This window comes from Danio rerio, chromosome 14, assembly GCF_052040795.2.
Source record: "Danio rerio strain M-AB ecotype USA chromosome 14, GRCz13ab, whole genome shotgun sequence".
Lineage (NCBI taxonomy): Eukaryota > Metazoa > Chordata > Actinopteri > Cypriniformes > Danionidae > Danio > Danio rerio.
This window is the reverse complement of record NC_141034.1, coordinates 10,169,005-10,195,859: the sequence shown is the minus strand read 5'-3', so window position 1 is coordinate 10,195,859 and position 26,855 is coordinate 10,169,005. Positions and strand designations below refer to the sequence as shown.

The 26,855-nt window shown below is 39.2% G+C and overlaps 1 long non-coding RNA gene across 1 annotated transcript; it reads left to right on the top strand.

Moving 5' to 3' along the window:
* Positions 1–234: 234 nt before the first annotated feature.
* Positions 235–19,079, top strand: LOC147833867 (uncharacterized). The gene is made up of 3 exons (XR_015507175.1): positions 235–349; positions 553–676; positions 18,707–19,079. It is a non-coding gene; the product is annotated as an uncharacterized LOC147833867 (long non-coding RNA).
* The last annotated feature ends 7,776 nt before the right edge of the window (positions 19,080–26,855 follow it).

The window sequence follows — 26,855 nt, the reverse complement described above, 5'->3', positions numbered from 1 at the left end:
ATTAAGCTTTTAATATGGAGTGATTCCGGTTACCTCCCACCCACCTCCACCCCCACAAACTACACCACTGATCATTACATCTGGTAGGTAGTAATTAATCAAAATTATCCTGCAATATCAAACATAAAGGAACGTAATGATCAATAAATGAGCAGTTTTATTTGGTTTAAATGTTTATTTTATTTATTTAAGCTAATTTATGCATGTCGAATTCACGTATTTGATTCTTATGCAGCTGCAATTCGAATGACGTCGAGATTCCTGGAACGCGTTCAACGTTCGAGCAGTTCGGAGTGTTTCTTCAAGCTGAGCGGCCATTTCTACAGTACGATTTATCTGTGCGGCTGAGGTAAGGAAATGAGAGCTTATCTGTTGACTTTATATGTATTTTAATGTTTACGACGTTGTATATTACATATTTAATTAATTTTATTTGAAGACTCAAGAAAACAGGTAAAAATAACGAACATGTTTGTTCAGTCGTTTTGAATATTACTGCTAACGTTAACTGTTGGTCAAGCTAAACTTTTCGGTTGTGTTTCCTTTATTTAGCCAGCTTTACAGATCCCACCATTGTAATCACACAGGACGTCTTACCAGGGAGAATGGACCAGGGAGTCCCCGTATCCTTTAAATCACACTGGGCCTCAAGCCCTTTTTACCACAGCTCAGCCTGGTTGAGTCTCTTTGACAGAAAACAGGCTGCTGTCATGTTTCACCATAGATTTAGCATTGTAGATCAGTAGTAATATGCTAATTATTTTATCACCATCTTCTTGCTATCTAATGGTGTGTTGGAACTGTTATATACATTTTGTTGCCTAAAATAATATAGTCATAACTTTGCTGAATGTGCCAGCTAGAAGAGAATGAGCTGTCCCTGTTGAGTATGGTTCCTTTCAAACTTTCTTCCACAAGAACTTTTTCCTTGCCACTGTCGCTTTGGCTGGCTCACTGGGGGTTTGAAGGCACTCTCAAATTGTTGATGAGTATTTGCATTTTATGGCATTTTATTTATATCATGTTACTTGTCTGAGTGTGGCAAGCCGTTTTGACCTGTATTCATACTCAGAATATTTATTCTTTATATTTCCAATTCAATTATTGGTATCAGCATTCTTGATAGCAACAATCAAATTCATGAAATTAAAAATAAATTATTGATATAAAATACATTTCTTGATATCAATAATTAAATTTCCGATTTCAGTAATTAAGTTATTGATAACAACAGTTGTATTTTTTATTAGTTAAATGTCACCATAAGCTGCCATTAAAATTGTACTCTTGATAACAAGAATCTTTTCTTACTAGTCGAAATGTACTTTCTTTTCTTGAAATGTAATTAATATATATGATTTTTTAACTAGTACCAATTCAATACATTTATTTCTTATATTCAAAAATAATTTGTTGATATCAGGAATTATTATGTTGATATGAGGAATAGGGTATATGCAGAACTAGTGTTTCTTCCCATACTGATAAACTTCCGGTGAACAGTTAATGTGACTTTTTTCTAATTTTTACGGTTCCTTTTACAGCATCAATGTTGTAATGCAGGGTTTTTCAAAGTCTAAGACAGTGGGCCTCCCTTTTGACACAACTTATATATAATATATATAACTTATATATACAATATATATATATACAGTATATATAAAGACACAGACAGATGTCAGACTGTTAACTCACTTTTATCATCATTTGCATGAAAGTGCAATTATTTACAGAGTAATAACAAGTATTTTAATATAACATTTTTAAAACTAGGATGATGGTTCAATATGAATATAACAGATCCAAGAACTGTCCATCCCAGTCAAAACAGTCGAAGTTTTGCGGGTCTCATGCTGGCATTAGCCAAAATATTTCGACAAACCACACATAAAGGTCGTGGTTCATCAGCTGGTCCTGTCTACGTAAATCCGGGGGGGTCGGGGGTCTCAGAAACCGACCCATTGTATTAGCAGGCATATACCTGTATTGGCGGGCTTGCCAAACAGAAGCGAATTCACAGCTATGGCCTTCTGGGTAAAAAGGTTTTCTTATATTTGACGTATTATTTTTTTGCTTTGTTTAATTAAAACGTTTAAATATAATAAAAAATACATATAATAATTAAACTTAATAATTATATTTTTATTATATTATATTTTTTCCCGCGCCTCCCCTGACATGCTCTGGCGCCCCCCAGGGGAGGCGCGCCTCACACTTTGAAAACCCCTGTTGTAATGTAATTAAAATACAATCAGTTAAATAGACTTTGGCATTCATTTAGTTGCTCAAGCGCAAAACGAGACAAAAAGCCTTTTACTTGCACGCAGCCTTCAGAATTAGCAGGCAGACGCTCTATTGAATATAATGAGGTAAAATAAACGTTCATATTTTAAAGACATGGTGGGGAAAATGTAATTCAATGCAGTGTTTCATGTACATTCTGAGGCCCACTTTATATGGGATATCAGTTAAGCAGTTTAGATTGCTGATTTGTAAAGAAAACAGACCCTAAACACACTGATTTAGTAACTGAATACAGTTCACCAGGAGCGCTTGACCCAGGTAACTGACAAATTAAAAGTCCTTCCGCGTATTTCCGCATATACCCTATTAAGTAGCTGAAGGGCAGGCCAAACACAGCCAATGCCCTCTGGTCCCAGTTCATCTTCATTTGTAACTACCGTCGCCAGCGTCACCACCCCCCGGCTCTCTCCATTGTTTCAGCAGGTTCAGATTTTAATTATGATGCGCCCCACTCCTGTCCAACCGCAACACTTTATCGAGAACCCCAATTCGCTGTGTGACCACAAATAGCCCTTGCCACTTGGCGAGTAATTTAGAGCTGCATGAGAAAAGCAATACAAGCTTTCTATCTCCCTGCGTGAATTTACGCAATTTAAATACCCTGTCATATTGTCAGCGTTGCTGATCTGGAGCCATGGAGTTTTGTCCGAAGGTCCAGGGTATATTGAATTTCATTTTTACCAGTGAAAGGTTGTCCTCCCAAGTCTCTCTCACAACATCCAGCACCCCCTAGGGCTGTTTGTCATAGAATAGCTCGAAGGGGGAAACCCTGTGTAGGCTTGGGGAACCTCTCGCACAGCAAATAACAAGGGCTCTTAATATTTATCCCAATTATTTGCGTTTTTGTGAATGAACATTTGAATTATTGTACTATAGTAGTGTGCGAATAAAACGTTACATTAGGCTGTCTGTTTGTGGGTGATAGAAGCTGCTGCGAGCTGATTTAATGCCCAATTATTTGTAAAGTTCACGCAGTGTGCATGACATAAACGCAGTGCCTTGGTCGGTAAGGATCTCTTTGTGATGCCCATCTGGGAGATAATGCGAAAGAGAGCCTCTGCTGCACTTTTAGCCAAAATGTTGCGGACAGCGACTGCTTCGGGGTACTGTGTTGCATAAGCCACGAAAAGTAATGCAAAATGGTGCCCTCCTACAGATTGTTCTAATGTCCCAAAAGAATTGGGCCATGAGACGATTTAAAGTGGCCGCTTGACCTAAATTTCTGACCATAGGATTTGCATCAGTGAAATTAATGACTGGGTGTTATCTTGTTTTGTTTGAGTGTCTTGGGTCACTTGAAACCCTATCTTTGACAATTGCAAAATACGTGTAACTGAGGGGTCGGCCCGACTGTAGGGATTGTCCATCCATACTTTGTCCAAAGCATTCGTTAAGGTCGCGTCCAACACCTGCTCCAGAGGGAAATCCATGCAATGGCGGAGCCTTAGCCCTCTCTCTGAAGCAGTGCGTGACATACCAGGAAGGGATTCCCCCATTTGAACAAGCCCTCGGCGATTTCCTTTCCTTGGAAACATCCACACACAAAAATCCCAATAGCTTAATAGAACTTAGCCAATTTGTTCTCAGGATTACTGAATGTTTAAGATGGGGACCAACCACCACCTGTACACTATGCTTTTGACCCCAATATTATATATCTACGGCTGTTAATGGATAGTGAACAACATCCACACACACACTCATCGCCCGAAGGGTGATGCCACATTATTCATCAGGCTTAGATGGATAGAGGTTGGACTACACCCTGAATCCACCAAGGTGTGATTAGTATCTCCCCCTGAATACCCACTGGTATTTAATACAGTTCATCGTGACCGGGGGTAGTGACTGCCGCGTTCGGGATGCAGATGAATGCACTGATCTCCATTAGTAAACGTCTTCCAGACTTTGACCTACAGTGCCAGCACGCTGGCCCAGACCTCCCCGCTGCACCCACAGAGAGGGAGGATATTAAAGGATACGGCCTGTGGGCATGACTTCGCTCTGCTATCTCGATATCCACCCCAGCAAATTGGATACCGCAGCTGCTGGGCACCGGGTCTTTTCATGCTAGAATTCCTTCTCCTGGGCGCCAGTCAGAGTCAACTAGGCGGTCTGGACCTGGGTGTCGGGAGAGGGGGAGAAAAAAAGTTAGTCACCGTGAGACCTGAGAGAGAAATGCAGAAGCCTCTGCTGCCACTGTTTCGCAGACTCTGGAGCACGCAACCAGATGATTTTCTGTTAGCTGGATGGCCTCGAGCGTCGCCGGTCAGTGGCACTAGACCAACTCTGATGTTCGGGAGGAAAGGTGGGACATGAATTGTTTCAGCACCATGTTGTTGATGACCACCTCGACACTCTGACCATCTGGCACTAACCATCAGCAGCAGGCTTCCTCGAGCTGCTGAGCAAACACTGAGTCAGCCACTCTCGCTCGTTGAACAATGGCTTGCTTTAGATCATCATATTCCTGGAGGTTCTCAACCAGCAGCTGCTGGGCAGCGATCTGGGCTTCGCCAGATAGCAGCGAGATCATGCGGGCAGTTGGCCTGCAGACAGCCACACATCTCAGCTACATCTTTTCAAAGAGGTCCAGAGTGTCTCCGCATCGTCCTGGGGACCCGTCCTCTGCAGGCTGGGATGGGAGGGTGGGCTGCAGATGTCTCCGCAGGCCGAACATCAAGGTTCATGCAGCTTCACCATGTAATTCATCACCAGAGCTGCATGTCAGTAGCAGTATAATTATAAAAAAGATACTTCAATCCCTGTGTAGCGCCACCTAGGTGTATTAAGTTTAAGACAGCGCTCCAGGTTTAATAAACTAAATGCCTATACAGAGATGTTAAAGTTAGCCCATCTGATATAATTCAATGATGTAATGTAACTAAGGTAAAATAGAATATCAATATTTGCCAAGTTTAAATACCAGAAATAAACTATGTGAATAATGAAACTATTAGATAAATCAGAAAAATATAATGAATTTAATTAGAATATAAATGTAAAGAAAAAGAAAAAAACAAGTGTAAACAAAATACAAAAATACGGAATTTATGCACAACCAAAAGAAAGTAAAATGACCCAAATATATGTCAACACAAAGGATTTACCATGAAAAATAATAAATAAACAAATATAGAAAAAATACCACCTTTACACACATCAAGTGACTAAAAGGTGGCAGACTCTTAGAAGTAGGTTTCTCTTTGTAAATACCTAATATTGTGCCACTGAATTACATGTATACAAACTATTCACAGTATAAAACTATACTGCAAAACATGCAGGCAGGCACGTGCACACATAGGGCTCAACCTGTGCAGTGCACATGCCCTTTTTAGTCTTGGATAGAAAGTGCCCTTCCAAAATTATCAAAAGTGCCCCCGCGACGCGACACACCCTCCGTCCCGCCCTTCAGTAGGCGCACGACAACACTGATCTTGAGTACGCGCGCTCAACCCCCCCTCCCCTGCTTTACAGTGCGCGTGCGCGACAACACAGCTGATCAGAACGCGCGCGACAACACTGCTCTTCAGTACGACAGTACAACAACACAACAGAAAAAAATGTCTGCCCTTTGGACGGTCTCTGCACGGGCCTGCATGCAGGAGATTTTTCCATAACCATCATAAAATCAAAATTCAGTGGGCTCACACTCTCACACATTCATTCCCCATCCCGTTGCAGGCCTGTATCATTGCTAGTGTACATTAAGGAAAATAAAAATGGTCACTTCACTCTCCTCAGCACAAATAAAATTAAACAAAGTACCTCAGATCAAGATGACAGTAATCCAGATGACAACAATTCAGATGACAACGATCCCATGGACAGTGATCCAATGAGCACAATCGAACGGTGAACTCCTGCCACAGGTCTCTTTCAAATCCTCACTTTCAATTTCAATCGTCAGCTGATGACATACACCTCCCACATAGCCAGAGGAACCACCAAATATCCCGGCTATTTGGGTTGCTGTCTGGACATCTGATCCTAAGTTGACAGTCTTTTCTCCTGATTTTTCATTTAACGTTCTCTCTCCGGAGTTCAGTTCAAATCCGCTGTACTGTCATTTAACGTTATAGGAATTTAAAAAATGCCTACTCACACTGAACTGACTAATAACTGATAATGGTAACTTATCTGATAAAAACACACAGTGAACTCAAAACAAACATAAAATAAGCATAGATTCAGCAACTTGTACTTTCCTTAAAATAATATTTAACACTTTCCTTTGCATGTTTAAACTCTGTAGCGAAATTAGTTCAGTTTATGAAAAATTAATGATTAATAGCAACAATAACTATAAATATTCAAAATTAACTTATATTTAATTTAACAAAATAAATATAACTATGACTTGGCCCGCCATCTGAGTGGACTCTGTAATTATTTATTTGTTTAGAAAAGGAATTATAACTACTTCTTGTAAAATAGATTAATAGTTTAGAAGTTTTAGTAAACTTAATAAGCTTGTAGCAAGGGTCTGTTTAAAGTGACTTTTTCTGTGAGGCAAAACAAAGGCAATCCAGCATGGTTATAGCATGATTTATTGACTAGTCTAACATAAAACAAACAAATGTACAAACATAAAAACAAAACAGAATCTAACTCAGTTCCTGTCAGGGTAGAAAAAGAACAGATTCAATAGCAGGTGAAACAAATTTATTCTTCTAAAAAAAAAACACAAAATGTCCTCAAAAAGGCAGTTCAAAACTCAAAAGTCTGAACTCAGAAATTGGTGCAGTTCCGGGTGCTACCACCAGATGGCAGGAGAGTGCTCCCAAGTCTTTACTGGGCAGCAGAAGGAGAGATGTAATGGATCTTGTGAGTTCCAGATAATCTCTCAGGAGCAGAAAGGGAATACAATCGACCCTTTGGCGGAGAAGTGCCTGGGAGGAGTTTGATGGCACAATCGTATGGCTGGTGCAGAGTCAAGGAAGTGGCTCGAGACTTGCTGAAGACCTGGCGGAGATCGTGGTACTCCACCGGGACACCAGAGAGACCCTCTCCATCTGAAACACATGAGACACAGAACCAGGACACGGAGCAGGACCAAGACAAACAGCAAGACAAGACTGACTCCAAGACAACACAGAATTCCCTAACCAATCAATGTGAGGGTTGTGTTTACTTAACCACGGGTGCCCCAATACTATTGGAGCACTCGGGGAGTCAAATAAATTAAAAGTAATAACCTAACTGTGATTTCCAGAGACTATCAAACTTACAGAGGGGGTAAAGTGGGTGATAGACGTAATGGCAAAATTAAGGGAGCGAACAGTGATGGGAGAGGAGAGAGGAATGGTGGGGATGCCCCAAGATCTGGCAATGGTGCTGTCCAAAAAGTCTCCCTCAGCTCCAGAGTCAAGCAAGGCAGGACAAGAGTGAGTCAATCCATTGAACTGGACTGAGGCCGGGAGACAGGTGGGGGTGTCGAAACAAGGGACAGTGCCCACCAGAATACCCCAGTTTACTGATAAGCTGGAGCTTTTAAAGGACACTGCAATGCTCGGTGACCCGGCTTCCGACAGTACAGACAAAGGCCTTGAGCCAGACGAAGCCGCTTCTCCTCGACAGTAAGTCGAAGACGACCTAATTGCATAGGCTCTGGTAAGGTGGTAGGTGATGGGGTGCAAGGAACACTTGAAGGGCCCTCATTCATCCAAGAGGCACCAGAGACTCGCCTATGCTGGCGACGATGCAGTCGGGCCTCCACATGAAAAGCGAGATCTACCAGGGCATCAAAGTCTCGGGGAAGATCATGGGTGGTGATCTCATCCCTAAATCTGGCACGAAGAGCTGCCTCATTCCATGTGCAGACAGCTGCCAGGGTTCTGAACAGAACAAAATAATCAGTGACTGAGCGCCCTCCCTGACTCAGCTGGGCCAGTTAGGAGGCTGCTTCATCTCCCTGGGCGGATCAGTCAAACAGTTTGGTCATTTCTGCACGGAAGTCCTCAAACATGGCACAGAAAGGGGCACGTGCATCCCACACTGCTGTTGCCTAATCACGGGCCCTGCCCTTAAGAAGGGTGATTACGAACGCCACCTTTGACTTTTCAGTAACATAGCGATGGGGTTGTAGAGAAAATACTAGAGAACACTGAGAGAGGAATGCCAGGCAAGAACTAGGATCCCCGTCATAGGGCGGTGGGTTGTTGAAGTGAGGTTCAGGTTCGAGATGAGGAATAGCCACCTGTCTGCCACCCCGGGCATTCTCATGAAGCTCCTGAATTTGAGCATTAAGCTCGATTACTTGGGCCCTTAACATCTCCACCTCCTGTGAGGCTGCATTTAACTGTGTAGCGTGCTGGCCAAGGAGAATGCCCTGCTGTGCCACTGCGTTTTTCACAAGCTCAGCACCTGCTGAATCCATAATTTGGTCAGTCCGTTCTGTCAGGGTAGAAAAAGAACAGATTCAATTGCAGGTGAAACATATTTATTCTTCTCCAAAAAACACAAAATATCCTCAAAAAGGCAGTTCAAAACTCAAAAGGCTGAAGTCAGAAATCGGTGCAGTTTCAGAGCTACCACCAGATGGCAGGAGAGTGCTCCCAAGGCTTTACTGGGCAGTAGAAAGAGAGATGTAAAGGATCTGGTGAGTTCCGGATTTTACCGCCAGGGGGCGAAAGAGCGATATCAAATGCTCGGCCAGAACAGGAGAAGAAGAGCCGTTCGGGAACTGCTGGGCTTTTTCCCTTGATGGAGGTTTAGTAGCGATAACGGGGCAGCCAGACTGAACCACAACGAGCAGGATGACGGGACAAAGTATCAAAATAAAGGAGAGAGAAAAAACGAAACCAAAACAAGCTGGTGCTTGGAGTCTGAGAAAACAGGACACGACAAGACAGATTACTCACAATTGGATCAAAGTACAAGACTCACGAGCATGTAAAATAGACTGACGAAAGACAAGAGACGAGAGGAGATTAAATAGTGGAGAAATCAAGCAGCAACAGGTGAAGGAGAGAATCGCAAGTTGATTACCAGGAACACATGGCCAGATGGGAGAGGAGAGATGGGACAGCAGCTTCGGGTTCCTTTGTGGGGAAAAAAAGGTGGTTGGAGCCAAACGGAGCACTGAAATGGGGACATAACTGTGGCAGATGAAGGAAGAGAGTTATGGCCGTACTCAAGAAAGTTGTTTGAACCAAGAGCTAGGATTGTCTGTTGGTCTGGGGGTGGAATCATGATGACAGACTCGTTGAAGCCCCGATATGTTGACAGAACTCCCTCCAAAACTGGGAGACAAACTGGGTGTCTTTATCAAAAACCTTATTGACCTGAAGACCATGAATCTGGAAAAATTGTTCAATCACTATCTGCGCTGTCTCCTTGGCTGAAGGGAGCTGGGGAAAGGGGAATGAAATAAAGCGATTTGGAGAAGCAGTCCACCACCGTGAGTATGACAATGTTGCCTTTTGATTCTGGAAGGCCAATGACAAAATCAATGGCCAAATGTGACCAGGGAAGAGGGTGGAGCAAACTAACAAGAGGTACGTTGGAAGTCTGAGTGTTGTTCTGTTATGAGTGCGAATCAAACAGGCAGCCAAAAACTGCCTGATGCCCTTGGCCATGGATGGCCACCAGATGACCTGTCACTTAGGAGTTTGTAATTTGTCAACGATCTCTGAACTCCTAGGTGACAGGTCAACCTGGAGGAATGACCCCACATGATAAATTTTGACCACATTTCTGTTTGTGGTTCATTTGTGTTAATTCGGTTCAGCTGTGTCTTGTTAGACTAGCCTATTTATTCTACCCTCTTGTCTTCACTTGTCAGTTGGTTTTTGAGTTTGAGTTTGAAGTCCTCTTGTCATTACCTTTTGTATTTTTTGGCTATAGTACCCTTTGCTCCACTGAGAACTTTATGTTTGTTAACTGCTTAGCTTTTAGAGTTCCTATGTTTTTGCCTGGCTGCTTTTTCTTGATGATTTTAGATTTCCTTAATAAACACCTTTGTTTGAACTAGACCTTGTGCCTCAGCAATTGGGTTCACCAACTCTCCCTGTGGCTGAACGTTAAAACACTGGTCTACTACACCAGCGACCCGGGTTCGAGCCTTGGGCTCATCACAGAAAAACCAAGTCAAACTGAGGCCAAGTCAAACTGAGGCCACTGCCCAAGAAAGGGTTTCTGTTGTTGCTCAGCATGACGCTCACTTTCAAGCTTTAAACCTCCACCTTCCCTTCAGATCAGGCTAAGACTGCTTATGTACTCACCCTATTATCTGGCAAAGTACTTGCTTGGGCAACAGCAATCTGGAATGCTAAGTCTCCCTGCTGTACTAGTTACTCAGCTTTTGTGAAAGAATTACGGTGTGTATTTAACCATCCCCTCTCAGGACGAGAGGCTTCCAAGCAACTACTCACCTTGTGTCAAGGAGGTAAAAGTGCCGCAGACTATGCCTTTCAATTCCGCATAATTGCTGCAGGAGCAGGCTGGAATGATGAGGCCCTCATCGTTTGTTTCCAGAATGGGTTGTCTGAGGTCCTCAAAGACGAGTTGGCTACCCGAGATCCAGCTAAAACCCTTGAGTCCTTAATAGACCAAGCTATCCTCCTGGACAACCGCCTGAGAGAAAGAAGAGTAACCGCCTGCTATGTTCCTTCACATTCTCCCAACCTCCTCAATACCCCATATGCTACTGAGTCACCTCAGTTTTCAGAACCAGATTCCCCAGAGCCTATGCAGCTATGCCGTGCCCGACTAACTCTTCAGGAATGCACCCGTCATATGAAGAGCCGTCTCTGCCTCTATTGTGGTGGGTCTGGTCATTTCCGCTCTGATTGTCCTGAGTTGAAGGAAAACTCACCATCCCAGACAGTAAGGAGAGAGCTGTCTCGGGAGTGACCCAATTCGTCCCTCCTAGCAACTCCAGTCTGCTCTTACCCATCACTTTGACATTTGAGTCTAAGGAACACCAACGTCAAGCACTTGTTGATTCTGGAGCAGCAGGGAACTTCATGGATCAGACACTAGCAACTAATTTTAAGATTCCCTTTAAACTGTTAGATAACCGTCTAGAGGTGACCGCTTTGGATAGGAGACCAATAGCTCCCGGAGCTGTTACCCATCTTACTGTTCCCTTGCATGTCTCTGTGTTCCACCACAAAGAGGAGATATCCTTTTATTTAATTATTTAATTAAGTCCCCTGACCTGCCCTTGATCTTTGGCTACCCCTGGCTTACTCTTCATAATCCCCACATTGATTGGTCTAATGGCGAAATTCTCCACTGGGGCCCCCTGTGTCACAGTTTGCTTAGACCCACCTAGTAATAATCCCGAGTCTCAAGAACCTGTTGACCTGTCTTGAGTCCCACCCCAGTATCACTCCTTTCACTCGGTCTTCAGCAAACACCTTCTGTCTTACCCCCACATAGGCTATATGATTGTGCCATAGACCTAATGCCCATCTCATCAAAGATAAAAAAAGAACCCAGCGCAAGGGAAGAGGGTTGGATGACAAAAACAATTGATCAAGTGCCTGGGAAGAGTGGCAGAATTTTGGGGGCACTTGGGGAATTGAAAAGAAGCATCATGCTAACCTTATGGTGATTGTCCAAGCCAATGACATTGAAAGGAGGGGTGGTATGGGACACAATAGTAATAAAAGTACCAGAAAGAGGAAGAGTTACTCACTAAGAGGCTAAAGAACTATCTATAAAGTTACTCTCGGCTCCAGATTCGATAAGGGATTAACAAGAATTCAAAATGTCACCCAAAAGAACAGCGACAGGAAGGACAGTACGAGTGGAGAAGCAATGCAATACGCCCTGGCTTGATACAGCACAGACACGGGTCCTGGGCAAGGTGTTGCCATTTATGTGGGAGAGTGAGCCAGAGGAGTCCCACGTGCATGGGCTCTGGACATGTGGAAGTGTGTTAGAGTCATCAGAAGAAGCAGGAAGAAGCAGTGTCCTGCACCCTCCAGGATGGTTGGAATGCTGGGCACTGATAGCAGCGGCTCAGATGTCCCTCCACCCATAGAACTATATTTATCAGGTCATCAAAATCATGAGGAAGGTCAAGGATGGCCAACTCATCCTAAATCTCATCCTCTAGCCGTGCACAACACATGGATCTGCAGGCTCCCTGCGGAACACAGTCAAAAGTAGCCACCAGGGTCTTAAATTGAATGGCATACTCTGTGATTGAATGGCCTGCCAGGCACAAATGAGCTAGGTGATCAGCTGCCTCCTGACCCTAAGCAGATTTGTCAAACAGCCTCACCATCTCCTGTCAAAACTTTTCAAATGAAGCACAACCAGGGAGCTTGAGTCTGCCAGACAGATGTCCCCCAATCAGGAGCCCTGCCTGTAAGTAGCATGAGAATGAAGGACACGTTGGTGTCTTTAGCTGCATAGGTACTTGGCTCTAGAGCGAACACTACAGAGCAGAGGGATACGAATGCTCGATACAAGGTGAGATCCCCATCATAAGGTGGCAGGTTGTTGCATTGGAGCTCATGCTGGTGACTAGGGCACCCCCCCCCCTGCAGTTCATGAATCTGTGGAGTCAACTCAGCTACCTGGTTGGCCAGGAATTCCATCTCCCTGGTAGTGTTGGTGAGCAAGGCCTCATGGTGGCCCAACAATGCTCCCTGCTGGGTGATGGCAGTTCTGACTGAATCCAAGCTTGCTGTGTCCATTGTGGCTAGCTCGTTCGGTCAGGGAGGAATACAGCTTCAACTTCAGATGCAGATACTTTGCAACCTATGTAGCACAAAATGCTTTAGAAATCACAAAATAAACTGGTATGAGTCTATGTTATTTTTTATTAACTGGCTTAATTTAGCTTTAAAGATAACATTCTTGTTAGTGTCAATACACTGTTAAAATACTCTCAATCTCTCTAACAGTATAGGTTAAGTATGCTGCATACCTTTTTCTTTTTGTAAAGTCTTTGTCAGTAATTGTAATGTTGTTTCATTTGTAATGTTAAGGTCATTTGCAATAAGTTCATAATAATACATGCACATTATAATACAATAAAACTGTACATGAGTATAATAGGTAAGATCAAACAATGAGGTACCCAGTTCCTACTTCATGCCCATTTCATGTAACAGTGTTTTGCAAAATGGCATTTCAAATGTAATGTGTGGATTTATATAGCGCATTGATTGTGTATGGCCATACACCTAAAGCGCTCCACTATCATGCAGGGGGTGGGTCTCTCCACACCACCCCCAGTGTGCAGCATCCACTTAGATCAGGCATGTCCAAACTACGGCCCGCGGGCCATCTGCGGCCCGCAATCAGTTTTTTGGCGGCCCGCGAGGCTTTTTATAAATATCGATAGAATCTGGCCCGCTATACAAAAATGAACGTAATTCAAAAAATAACCACCGGGTGTCGCTATTACATGCATTCAATTAAGCAGCAGTTCTTGTTATGATCTATCTATCTGTCTGCCTGTCTGTCTGCCTGTCTGTCTGTCGGTATGTCTATCTATCTATCTATCTATCTATCTATCTATCTATCTATCTATCTATCTATCTATCTATCTACACACAGTTGAAGTCTCTTTGATTTATTTCTTCTTTTTTAAATATTTCCCAAATGATGTTTAACAGAGCAAGGACATTTTTACAGTATGTCTAATAATATTTTTTTCTTTTGGAGAAAGACTTTTGTTTTATTTCGGCTAGAATAAAAAGCGGTTTAAATTTTTTTATGAACCATTTTAAGGTCAAAATTATTAGCCCCTTAAGTCTTCAGAACAAACCATTGTTATAAAATAACTTGCCTAATTACCTTAACTTAACAAGTTAACTTGCTTAACCTAGTTAAGCCTTTAAATGTCACTTTAAACTGTATAGAAGTGTCTTAAAAATATCCAGTCAAATATTATTTACTGTCATCATGGCAAAGATAAAATAAATCAGTTATTAGAAATGAGTTACTAAAACTAATATGTTTAGAAATGTGTGGAAAAAAATCTTCTCTCCGTTAAACAGAAATTGGGGAAAAAATAAACGGGGGCTAATAATTTAGGGGGGCTAACAATTCTGACTTCAACTGTATTTATATATATATATATATATATATATATATATATATATATATATATATATATATATATATATATATATATATATGCGTGTCTGTGTGATGTATGTAAAATTTGGCCCGCGACAACGTTTGTTTTTTTGCATCTGGCCCTCGGCCCAAAAAGTTTGGACACCCCTGACTTAGATGATGCGACAGCGCGTTTACCACACACCATCTATAGATGGTGATAGAGCCAATTCAGTGGATTGGCAGTGAATTTAGCCAAGACTCTTTACAAGAAGTGCTATGGGATTTTTAATGACCACAGAGAGTCAGGACCTCAGTTTAACGTCTCATCCGAAAGACACCACCTGTCAATGGACATAGGATTAGCGTCCCCTTCACTTTTACTGGGACATTAGGACTCACAGACCACAGTTGTGCACCCCTGCTGGCCTCACTAACACCACTTCCAACAGCAACCTTTTTCCCATGTGGTCTCCCATCCAGGTACTGACTAGGCTCAGCCCTACTTAGCTTTAGTCAGTAACCGGTCTTGGGCTGCAGGATCATATGGCTGTGGCCATCAAATGAGTACTTCAAATCAATCAAACTTCAGCACTTTTAACTTGCCTGCTCTTCCGAATAAAAACCAAAGGACATACACTGATGTATTAATGAATTAAATAAGATAAACAACTTGTGTGTCAGTGAAATTACTTAAATAATTATCATAATATTCCAAATATTAATAAGTTTTCTAGTTATTAAACAATAGCATTGCAAAACTGACAAACAGCTGATGACAGTTTGGTCGACCAATCAGTGGAGAGTGGGTGTGTAGTTCCCGCCCACACAGAGAACAAATTTTAAAGCTGTTTATTCATTTTGGTTAAATTGTATTTTATTTTGTATGTAAATAACAAACTGTGATGAAAAAAAAAATTTGACAATTTATATGTTCGTGAGAAGGTTCAAATTTGGAATAAATGAACCGTTTCTTTGTTTTTCCGTCTTGAAAACAAGAAAACCAATTTTACACTGGTCAATGGACCCTTTATAACTCAGAATTCTGACTTTATTTGTTACTCGAGATTTGTCCACATGTTTGGGACGCAGTTTGTAAATGTATGTTGGAACGACGTATTTGGGAAACGTTAAATCAACAAACTATGTTTGTGACGACAAAACTTGTGACCTTATTGGCTAACGATGGTTTTCGGAAACGCACCTCAGATTGCCAGTCCAGTGTCTCAGTCATCTTGTGCCTATTTGTCAGTTTTTGTTGTTTGTGTTATAATAACAGAGAATGTGTATGATATGCAAATGCAAAAAATTAAAACACGTGTCAAAATAAAGTTGTCCCCTACAGAGGGGTGGTGGTGGTGGGTTTATTTAAAAAAAAAAAAGTATTTTCATCATCTTTTTATGTTTCTCAGTGTCTCAGTCATATGCATTTTGTTTTCAATTCAGAGTAATTTATGCTCTTTTTTTTTTTTTTTTTTTTAAGTATTTTGTGTGAATATGCAAGATGGCAGCCGAATCATTTGTGCTTATTTGTAAGACATGCGATAAAGATTGTTCTCAAGTGCAGCATCCAGCGCCAGTGCACTTACCACACACCAGCTATAGACAGTGATAGGGCCAGTTCAGTGGTGGGGATGTTTGGGCGTGAATTTGACCAGGACCCAGGTGCCAAGGGATTTTTAATGACCACAGAGAGTCAGGACCTCGGTTTAATATCTCATCCAAAAGAGAGCACCCACTGACAGTATAGTGTCCCCTTCACTATTACTGGGGCATTAGGATTCACACACACCACAGTTGTGCACCCCTGCTGGCCTCACTAACACCACTTCCATCAGCAACCTAGTTTTCCAACACAATCTCGCAAACATCTGGGAAATATCCACACACACATTCACACACACTCATACACTACAGACAATTTAGTCTAACCAATTCACCTGTACCGCATGTCTTTGGACTGTGGGGGAAACCGGAGCACCCAGCGGAAACCCACGCGAAGGCAGGGAGAACATGCAAACTCCACACAGAAACGCCAACTGAGCCGAGGTTCGAACCAGCGACCTTCTTGCTGTGAGGTGACAGCACTACCTACTGCGCCACTGCCTCGCCCAGCTGTTTTTTTCATCTTGGTTAAATTGCATTTTAATTTTGTATGTAAATAACAAAGTGTGATGAAATTTTTTTTTTGAAAAAAAACAATTTATATGTTTGTTAGAAGGTTCAAATTTACCATATAAGAACCGTTCATTTGTTTTTCCGTCTTGAAAACAAGAAAACCAATTATACGCAGGTCAATGGACCCTTTATAACTCAGAATTCTGACTTTATTTGTGACTCGAGATTTGTAAGTTTGTATCAACACATGGATGAACATCTGAGTCAGCATGCCTTATATCTGGGTATTTGACCAGGGGTGCGTTTCCCAAACTACCACGTAACTCGCGGCTGAACTATCATAGTACGATGCATCGTTTGGGAAAAGAACAATTTAGTGACAAGTGTTTCCCAAAACATGTAATTTCTTTGTCGCAGATCCATCGCTTCAACCACGTTAGTTATAACGTAAAACACCCATGATGCTCTAAACGGGGTGGAGTAACAACTTCTTTAGAGAAGAACCCCATGATTACTTTGTTCAAATTATATTGTTTTACACACACATGCATTGAAAAAAATAATATATATATATATATATATATATATATATATATATATATATATATATATATATATATATATATATATTTATTTATATATATATATTGGTAAAAACGCACTCGCTTTCCAGATTAATTGAAATATATGTAAACGGCACATATAGGGCCTGTGTTTTCTTTACAAATATTATTGAGAACATTCCATATTCTATTCTAAAACATAAAATTACTTACAAAAGCTAACACCTATTCTAATATATAAAAATCATAAAAATAAATAATGAGGCAATTTATTTAAAAAGAAAATTTACCAGGAAATGAAACAAAATCCTACTTTAACAATATTAAGTATTATTATTAATAAGTAGGATGTTGTTTATTTATTTTTTGAAAAGTCTACTTTTACAATTGTAAAACACATGTAAACCACTGCAGAAATGTTCTAACCAGCAGGCCCATGTCATATAGGCTACATTTCTTAATTAAACAACCTACTAAAAATAAAAGCATTAACATATGCTATGTTTATTGTTTTCACAAGCTTTAAAGCAATGACTGTAAAAAATATACTAGCTTTGGGAGACGTAACATAAATTCCGCTCGGCTGTGTTCAAAATGACATCAATGTTTTCACAGTGCACTGTTTGAAAGCAAATTACAGCTAAGAGTGATGACTTTAATGCTTTTTTAATCATCCCTAGTTTAAATGTTAGAATGTTCTAAAAGAATAGGGCATAGGGAGGATAACTGGAAATAGAACACAGCCATGTTTCTAACTACAGCTCCGGAGGTGTAGTTGCAAGTGCACATGTTGGCGAATGTATGCTGTAACTACGTATTTGGGAAACGTCAAATCATTGAACTGTTTGTAACAACAAAACTTGTGACCTTTCTGGCTAATGATGGTTTTCGGAAATGCACCCCAGATTGTCAGTCCAGTCTCACAGTCATCTTGTGCCTATTTGTCAATTTTTGTTGTTTGTGTAATAATAACATAAAATGGATATGCAAATGTAAAAAATGAAATTATTATTAAAGATAAAGTTGTCCCCCATAGAGAGGGGGTGGTGGTGGGTTTATTTAAAAAAAAAAAGTATAGTCTTTTTATATTTCTCAGCGTCTCAGTCATGTGCATTTTGTTTTCAGTTCAGAGTATTTTTATGCTCTTTTTTAAGTATTTTGTGTGAATATGCAAGATTGAAGCCGGATCAAACATTATACTTGCTTATTCTCTTTATCTCTTCCTTTTTTAAAGCTTTTTGTGCTTATATTTGTAAGACATGGGATAAAGATTGTTCTCAGTCTGACATCTCAGTCATTTGTTTCTTATGTTTGCATAATCTTTTAATATGTGTTTAATATAATACAGTTTATTTACATGTAATCAAATATTTTCAGTCTAAAATGCCTTAAATATATGATGTCAAATAAACAAATGAAAATTTCATTTTGGAGTCTTGTACTTTTATTTAAACATAATAATTCTGAGTGTGACTCTTTAAAATAATCTAGTGATTACATTTTTTGTAATAGATATTTAATCCCGTTGCCAGAGATTAGTTTAATACTTAAATAATGGATTCACAGAGCACATCACAGTCGGTGAACAGAAGCTCAAACATGTCTGTGGAAACACATTTAACTGGTTGAATATTAAACAGAAAAGGATTTCAGTGCTGATTCTAAATCATTCAATGTTTTCTGTGTTTTAGGGCTGTTTTTCATCAGATGAAAATCAGAACTAATATAATTACACAATTATTGTTGTCAGTCACTGAGGGAAGGAAGCCTCTTGAGCAGATATGATAACGTGTTTAGTTGCTGACACACAGATGAATTCATCAATCAGTCACAACATACTGGGCCATCTGACTGATCAGAGCAGAGCAAGATCTTGAATGAATGAATCTTCAAATGAATTCTGTAAGACTCTTTGAGAAGATATTATGAAAATTAATATGTTTTTATGGATGCATGTAAAACTGAGGATAAATGAGGCCATTTAATATGGCATAGTATTAGCACTTTAAATAATAAATCTGTATAAACCCATTTCTACAACTCAATAAAACCTGCTTTAACCTCAGAACTTTCACTGTCCCATTGCATGTTTCAGTCCATAATTAATTATTATTTTGTCTAAGCCTGAACATACCTTGACAAACTATAAATAATATGCATATTTCATATATAAATGTCAAAAGTGAACTCAAAAAGCAGGTAGTGCTGTCACCTCACATCAAGAAGGTCGCTGGTTCGAGCCTCGGCTGGGTCAGTGGCGTTTCTGTGTGGAGTTTGCATGTTCTCCCTGCGTTCGCGTGGGTTTTATTTTTTAATAAAGGGACTATGCCAAAAAGGAAATGAAATTAACTCAAAAAGGGGGTGATGGTGAAGTTTAAAACTGAAGGTCTTACAGGCTTTGGTGCAAATTTGTTCTTCCACTGTTACTTAGGTGAAAATAAAACCGTAATTCTAAACTCGTTCATAATTTTAATTCTTTTAGGTCGATTTTAAACATTGTCTCTAAAAAATTATATAGAAATAGTATTTTATTAATACACCACTCTGGGAATAGATGCACAGATTTAATGATGCAATAAAAAAAAACAGAAATGTTTATTCATTTGCCTATTCAACATCCAAAAAGAACAACTAAAGTAGGGATTTCTTCATTATTGGTATAAAAACTACAGAAATTAAAAAAAAAAAAAGTCTCAGACCCACAGAACCAAACATTTTATTTCATGTCATTAATTTGTGTTCAACAGAAGACCAAACAGGTTTGTAACAAGTGAAAGATGAGTAAATGATAGCAGAATGCTTATTTTAGGGGGTAATTATACCTTTAGTACAGTACTGCTGAATGGTGCTATTTTTCAGGTCCTGCAGTGGCTAGTGAAGTCAATGGCTGCATTAGATTAGAGAATTCATCTGTTAACAGCCTTGCCAGATCCTGATCTCTATAATTTTGTGGTCCTTAATGATAAAAACAATGCTGTGGTCTGGAAATGACAGAGTCAACTTGAATTGTGATCAGAGTTTAATAATTAAAAAAAGAGTAGATCAAACTACTAATCTCTACCACTAGATGTCATTGTAGTGTTGTTTTGAAGTCGGTTTATTATCCCCTGGTGCGCAGAATGAGTATCATTGCTACAAATCAACTTTTTCTTATTTATTTACAGAAATGTATATTGTATGATTTCACTTCAAAGTGTTTAAGACTTACAACAAGCACATATACTGTTGAAGGCAAAATTATTAGCTGTCTCATGAAGGTTTAAGTCTTTCTCAAATATTTACTGTGATGTTTAAAGGAATAGTTTACCCAAAACTGAACGTTTTGTCATCCTTTACGCATCTTTTACTTGTTCCAAACCTTTGTGACTTCATGTCTTCTGTTGAAAAGAAGATATTATGAAGACATCTGGAAACATGTACTGGTTTCTACTCCTTTAACTATGGAATTGGTTACAGGTTTTCATTCATTCATTTTCCTTTGCTTTGTCTCTGATTCATCAGGGATCGCCACTGTCAAATGAACCGCCAACTATTCAAGCATATGTTTAGGATGCCCTTCCAGCGAAAACCCAGTACTGGGAAACACCCATACACATTCACACCCATACACTACGGCCAATCTAGCTTACCCAATTCACCTATAATGCATGTCTTTGGACAGCGGGGGAAACCAGAGCAGCCGGAGGAAACAAACATGCAAACTCCACACAGAAAATGCCAACTCACCCTGTCAGAACTTGAACCAGTGACATTTTTGCTGTGAGGCGATAGCGCTACCCACTATACTAGGGCCAATTTAGTTTATTTAATTCACCTATAGTGTTTAGACCAGCCTGATCTCACAAGGAAATGTAAATATTTACGTTTTGTCAGTTTAGAGGATAATTTATGAGTTTAGTCGTACGATTTTAAAAAGGAGGCATGGCACCCACCTCTAACCCTAACCGTCATTGGGTGATGAGCAAATCGTACTAAATTGTACGAATTAAATCATACGAATTTATACAAATTAGCAACTAAATTAAAAAGTTACCAATTACTTGGTTCATTATCTCTTTGTTCAGCAGAATAAAGTCTGGAACCACTTGAGGCTGAATAAATAGTGTGTAAGTTTTCATTTTTGAGTGAACTATCCCTTGTGGTTCCTAAATTTTATTTATTTTTTATTTTTCTTGAGAAAGTTTTATTTTTTCGATATTGGCTGTAATAAAAGCAGTTTTATTATTTTGTAAATGATTTTTAAGACCAATATTTTAGCCTCCTTAAGAAAATATAAATATTTGATTGGCTACAGAACAAACTCAGTCCTGTTCAAAACTACTAAATTGTTTAGAAAATTACTGGATTTTACTCTTTAATTGCTAAGTTAACAAATGATTTCACTGATTTGGGGGAAAAAATACACAAAAGGATGTGGACTGGATTGTTTTTAACTTTTATCAGTCTTGAACAAGTGAGCAATTAGCAACACTGGCTTTGATGCATTGTTAGATTTTCATTTTTCTCCCTAATTTACTGTTAATGGCTGTTTTTGCCCCTTTGACTTCCATTATAACCACATTTGATGGTGCATAAATACACAGGCCTTGTTTTTATTTACTCCATGTAGTTCTGAGAGCTGAGATGCAGATTTTGATTTTTGATTTTGACATCAAGCACGTAAAAGTCACTCTCACACACTCAGACACACATACACACTTAAATTTGCTTTTATACTCCATATTAAATCCAGAAACTAAGCTTTTTTTCACAGGCATATCTAAAGGGTTAATGGTGCCGGCTGATGATCCACTGTAAAAATTACAAATTTGACCTCTTAACAGGGAAAACCCACCAATAATCAAAAATGCATGAAAATATGGTGTCATGGTTTTGCAATAAAAAAATGTGGTTATAATGGAAGTCAATGGGACAAAAACAGCCACCAACAGAAAAAAATAAATCAATGAAAAACAGTCAGAGGCAATGTTATTTTACATGTCCAAGACTGTGATAAAAGGCAAAAAATCCAATCCACAATTACTTTTTATATTAAAATATGCCATTTTGTGTGTGTTTTTTACCGAATCGGTGACATCATTTATGAATTTGACAATTAAAGAGTTCAAATCTTGTAATTTTCTTAATTAACAGATTTATGCAAAAAATAAATAAATTGTGATGCATTCTTACAGAAGTTTTATTCATTATTTTCATCTCGAACATTACAAAAGTGTAGTAAATTTTATCAAAGCATTTCTCAAAATATGTGTCAAAATAAGATTTGTCACCAAAAATAATTCCGTTAGCTGAAATACAAAAAGGTTATGGGCAAATTAAGACTTAAATCACCTCAGAGTGGATAAAAACATCCCCAGGGTCCAACATCCTACTTCCCCAAGGGTTCAGTAGTAGAATATCATATACTGTCATGGCAATGAAGAAACTGTTATGTTTCTGTACTGTTGTGTAAAACTGTTATGTACTGTTATGTAAAACTATTTTGTTTAGAAATATGTTTAAAAAAATTCTCTGTTAAACAGCACTTGCAGCTTCACATAGAAGATCATAGTAGATTGAAATAGTGTCAGTTCAGTTTTCAGAGTTTAAGTTCAGTTAAGTTTAGCTCAGTTCAGTGTGGCTTAATAGTCACTACTGAGAGTCCAAACACTGAAGAGCAATTCATCGACAGCCAGGCACGTGCACACATAGGGCTCAACCTGTGCAGTGCACATGCCCTTTTTAGTCTTGGATAGAAAGTGCCCTTCCAAAATGATCTGAAGTCCCCCAGCGACACCAACCCCCTTCCCCCCCGCCGCCAACCCACCCCGCTTTTCAGTACGCCCACGAGAGCATCCCCCACCTTCGCTCTTCAACATTTTTTTTACCTGCACATGCCCCTTGGAAGATTTCTGCATGGTCCTGGCGACAGCGGCGAGGAAAAAACACCAATTGGCGAAAGTGAAGAATAAAAAAAAAAAGAAAACCTTGAGAGAAACCAGGCTCAGTTGGGCAAGACCTTTTCTCCTCTGGCCAAACATCTTGTGCAGCTGCAGTCTAGGCAGTGGAGACTGAAAGCTGTCCCTGGAGCGTCAGAGGAATCAGTCTCATGCTCTCCACTCCTCCATGACCACCACAGCAGCAGTTCAGGATACGGCCTGGTCCAGGATATGGACACCTTGGGATCATCTCGTTGCTGGTCTTAGATCGAATCAGTGGCGCTGAGTCTGAGGGCCTCGGGAGGAGTATCCCCAGGGGAAATGGAGAATAAAGAGAATAATTAGCGTAACTGCTGTTCATAGTGTATATAAACCAGATGCAGAAACCTGCGTGGAGCACATTCATGTATCATACTGCTAAGTAAAAAAAAAAAAATCTCTGTTAAACAGCACTTGGAAATATTATTCAAAAAGTTTACAAATTTGACAGGAGGCTTTGACTTCAACTGTTTTTATTTTTATTTATTTTCTATCAAAGAACTGAACCTAGATTTTGAACAGAATATTTTACTCATCCTTGTTTGAGTTTATGTATTAAGATCTTACATCAAGAAATAAATGATTTGGACCAGGGGCGTTTCGTGGGGTGGGGTGGGGGGGGCTTTGGGGGCTTAAGCCCCTGATGTATTGTCAAAAGCCCCTGATCTCTTGGAATATGTTGCACTTAAATAAAAATATGTTGTATAACATTTATTTTGTTATTTAAGTACTAAAAATTACCACATACATCACGAACATTCCACTTAACGCAGCGTTTGTGTCAGGTAATTAAACCGTCAGCTGTTCAGCAGTACCTGTTTCTACCGGCAGGTGGGAGTGGCTCTGTTGTCACATGGTGTTAAAAAAATCCCGCCACTGCACATCATTCATTTATTATTTTGAGGAACTGAAGCTAATGAGGTAATAATACAACTCTTTCGCGAAACTGAATAGTTTTAACTACTGATGAAGCTTGTTTCCACAGTATAAAATATGTGTAGTTTTGGTGACATAAAATAACTATAATCAGTAAAATGTGCATCATATCAATGTAAATACAAGTAAAAAAAACGTTAATTGTACTAGCTTTCTAGATATCATATATTTATATGATATAGCAAGTCACATCTGTTTCTGTAATAGTTAAATCACAGTGAGTTTATGCATCTAGCTTATTACTATTTAAGTATATTCTACTGTAACATGCTATGTCAGTTTGAATCAAATTATAAATCGACTTTCTTATGAAAATACCTAAAATGGTTGGAAGAACACACAGTTGAAGTCTGAATTATTAGCCCCCGTTTATTTTTTCCCCCAAATTCTGTTTAACGGAGAGAATATTGTTTTCAGCACATTTCTAATCATAATAGTTTAAATAACTCAACTCTAATAACTGATTTATTTTATCTTTGCCATGATGACAGTGCAATAATATTTGACTAGACGTTGTTTAAGACACCTCTATACAGCTTAAAGTGACATTTAAAGGCTTTAAAGGCAGGTTAGGGTAATAAGGCAAGTTATTGTATAACGATGGTTTGTTCTGTAGACTATAGGAAAAATATATAAAATCTTAAAGAGGCTAATAATTTTGACCCTAAAATGTTTTTTTTTTAATGTAAAACTGCTTTTATTCTTGCTAAAATAAAACAAATAAGACTTTCTTCAAAAGGAAAATATCAGACATAGGCTACTGTGAAAATTTCCTTGCTCTGTTAAACATCATTTGGGAAATATTTAAAAAATAAAATAAAATTCAAAGGAGGGCTAATAATTCTGACTTCAACTGTATAAAAAAAATTATTGTCGCAGTCGTGTAAATGATCAGTTAAAGCCTTTTTATTTTTATTCAGATCATATTTTTATTCTACTACAGCAACAGCTGGATGCCTTCATCCATATTAGGGATTTCCTAGAATGTTCTACTACTTTTGTGAAGAATATATATGGAATTTCTGCTCAAGTATGAATAAAACAGGCATTACATGCATTTAAAGTGCTACAATGCCCACATCACCCTATTTTGAGGAAAACTGAAAAAAAATCCTTCTGAAGAAATTTAAAGTAAACATATTTCTAGCATATAGATCTTTATTTTTATTTTTTTTGTAGCCTTACCTAGCCTACTATTTTTGATAGAATTGTTATTATGTAAAAAATAGTAGCCTATTGAATATCAATATTTTGCAAGGTATTGAATTTAGAAATTCCATTATTTTGACAACACTACACCTCAGTTAATCACTCTGTCCAAATGAACATGTTTGTAGCTTTGTATCACATTAGATAACAACTCACACTATAAAAAATAAATCATATTTTTAGATTTGAAGACATGCAGAAAATTACATTTTCAAAAAACAAACAGAAACTTCAAATCAGGAGGAGATAGGAGGCTCAAGAGGTATGTTATGGCTCATAACGTTTCATATTTGGATTTTACAAGTCTTAAAAACCCTTTATTTATTATTAACCATTTTTAATCCTGTTAATAAGATAAGAATTGGTATATTAGTGCGGTGAATTAAAACTTCTTTTTTTTTTTGGGGGGGGGGGGGGGGGGTTCTTTGGGGCTAAGCCCCTTATCCCTTTCGACCCTAGCAACGCCCCTGATTTGGACACATACTGCATATAATTAACATTAACCAAAGTCTTATTGATAAAAACCGACACCTGCATTCTTTATTTTATTTTAGTTTTCTCTACTTCTAATCTAATCAGCACAAGAACTAAAGCACTCCATTAATACATTTAAAACAGCCCGGTGATGCATTAGCTTGTAATAAACAGACTGGATGCTTTTCAAACACTTTAAATGGGTGAGAATACAATGAATGACCTCACTGGAGAGCACAACAGCACTGACAGCTGGAAATATTTACTTGTGAGTTCTTGTGGAGCGCTGGCGTCAGGCAGGGCACAGTCAGTGCCAGAGGAATGTAATATCAGAGGGAACAGCAGGTCGCTGGATGACTGGCACAGTGCCCAGGAACAAACGGGCGCCCTTATGTTTGGAGGGGGAAAAAAGGAAGTAAAAAGACAAGCAATGTTTAAGCATGTGTGTTCTTTCTGAAGGGAAACACTGGCCTCACTGTCCTCTGTTTATTATTATTATAATTATTATTATTATTAGATGCTCATATTTAGAGCTGTTTTTTTCTCATCAACACATCACATTTGCATGCAGTAGACTTTCTATCTACCTCACTGGAAGAGTTTCAGGAGTTTCCCAGCTGTATTGCTGGTAGCCATTTATGCATTATTAACATGGTGAGGTGCCGTATCAGGCAAGTTAATAAAAAAAAGTTATTACTTACTATTTACATAATTACAATCCTATTTAAATTACTTTCTAATTGCCGTGTCTGTTACTTACTCAATTTAATTATCTGACTCAATACTAAAAATCAACTTAATCTCAATGTATAGATAAAATAAATCAAACAATTATTTACATTTAAGTGAAACAGGACATTTTAGTCTTGTTTAAAATATGGGTCAACCATTACTGCATCCAAAATGGTGAAAAGCCTTGGAGTAACGATTGATGACCAACTAAACTTCTGACCACATTTCTAGAACAGCTCGATCTTGCAGATTCACACTCTATAACATCAGAAAGGTCCAACCCTTCCTATCTGAACATGCAGCTTAACTCCTCGTTCAAGTTCTTGTTCTCTCCAGACTGGACTATTGCATCTCTCTACTAGCCGGGCTTCCAGCTAACTCTATCAAACCTCTTCAGATGCTTCAGAACGCAGCAGCACGAATGGTCTTTAATGAACCTAAAAGAGCACATGTCACTCCGCTGCTCATCCGTTTGCACTGGCTGCCAGTTGCTGCTCGCATCAAATTCAAAGCTCTGATGTTTGCTTACAAA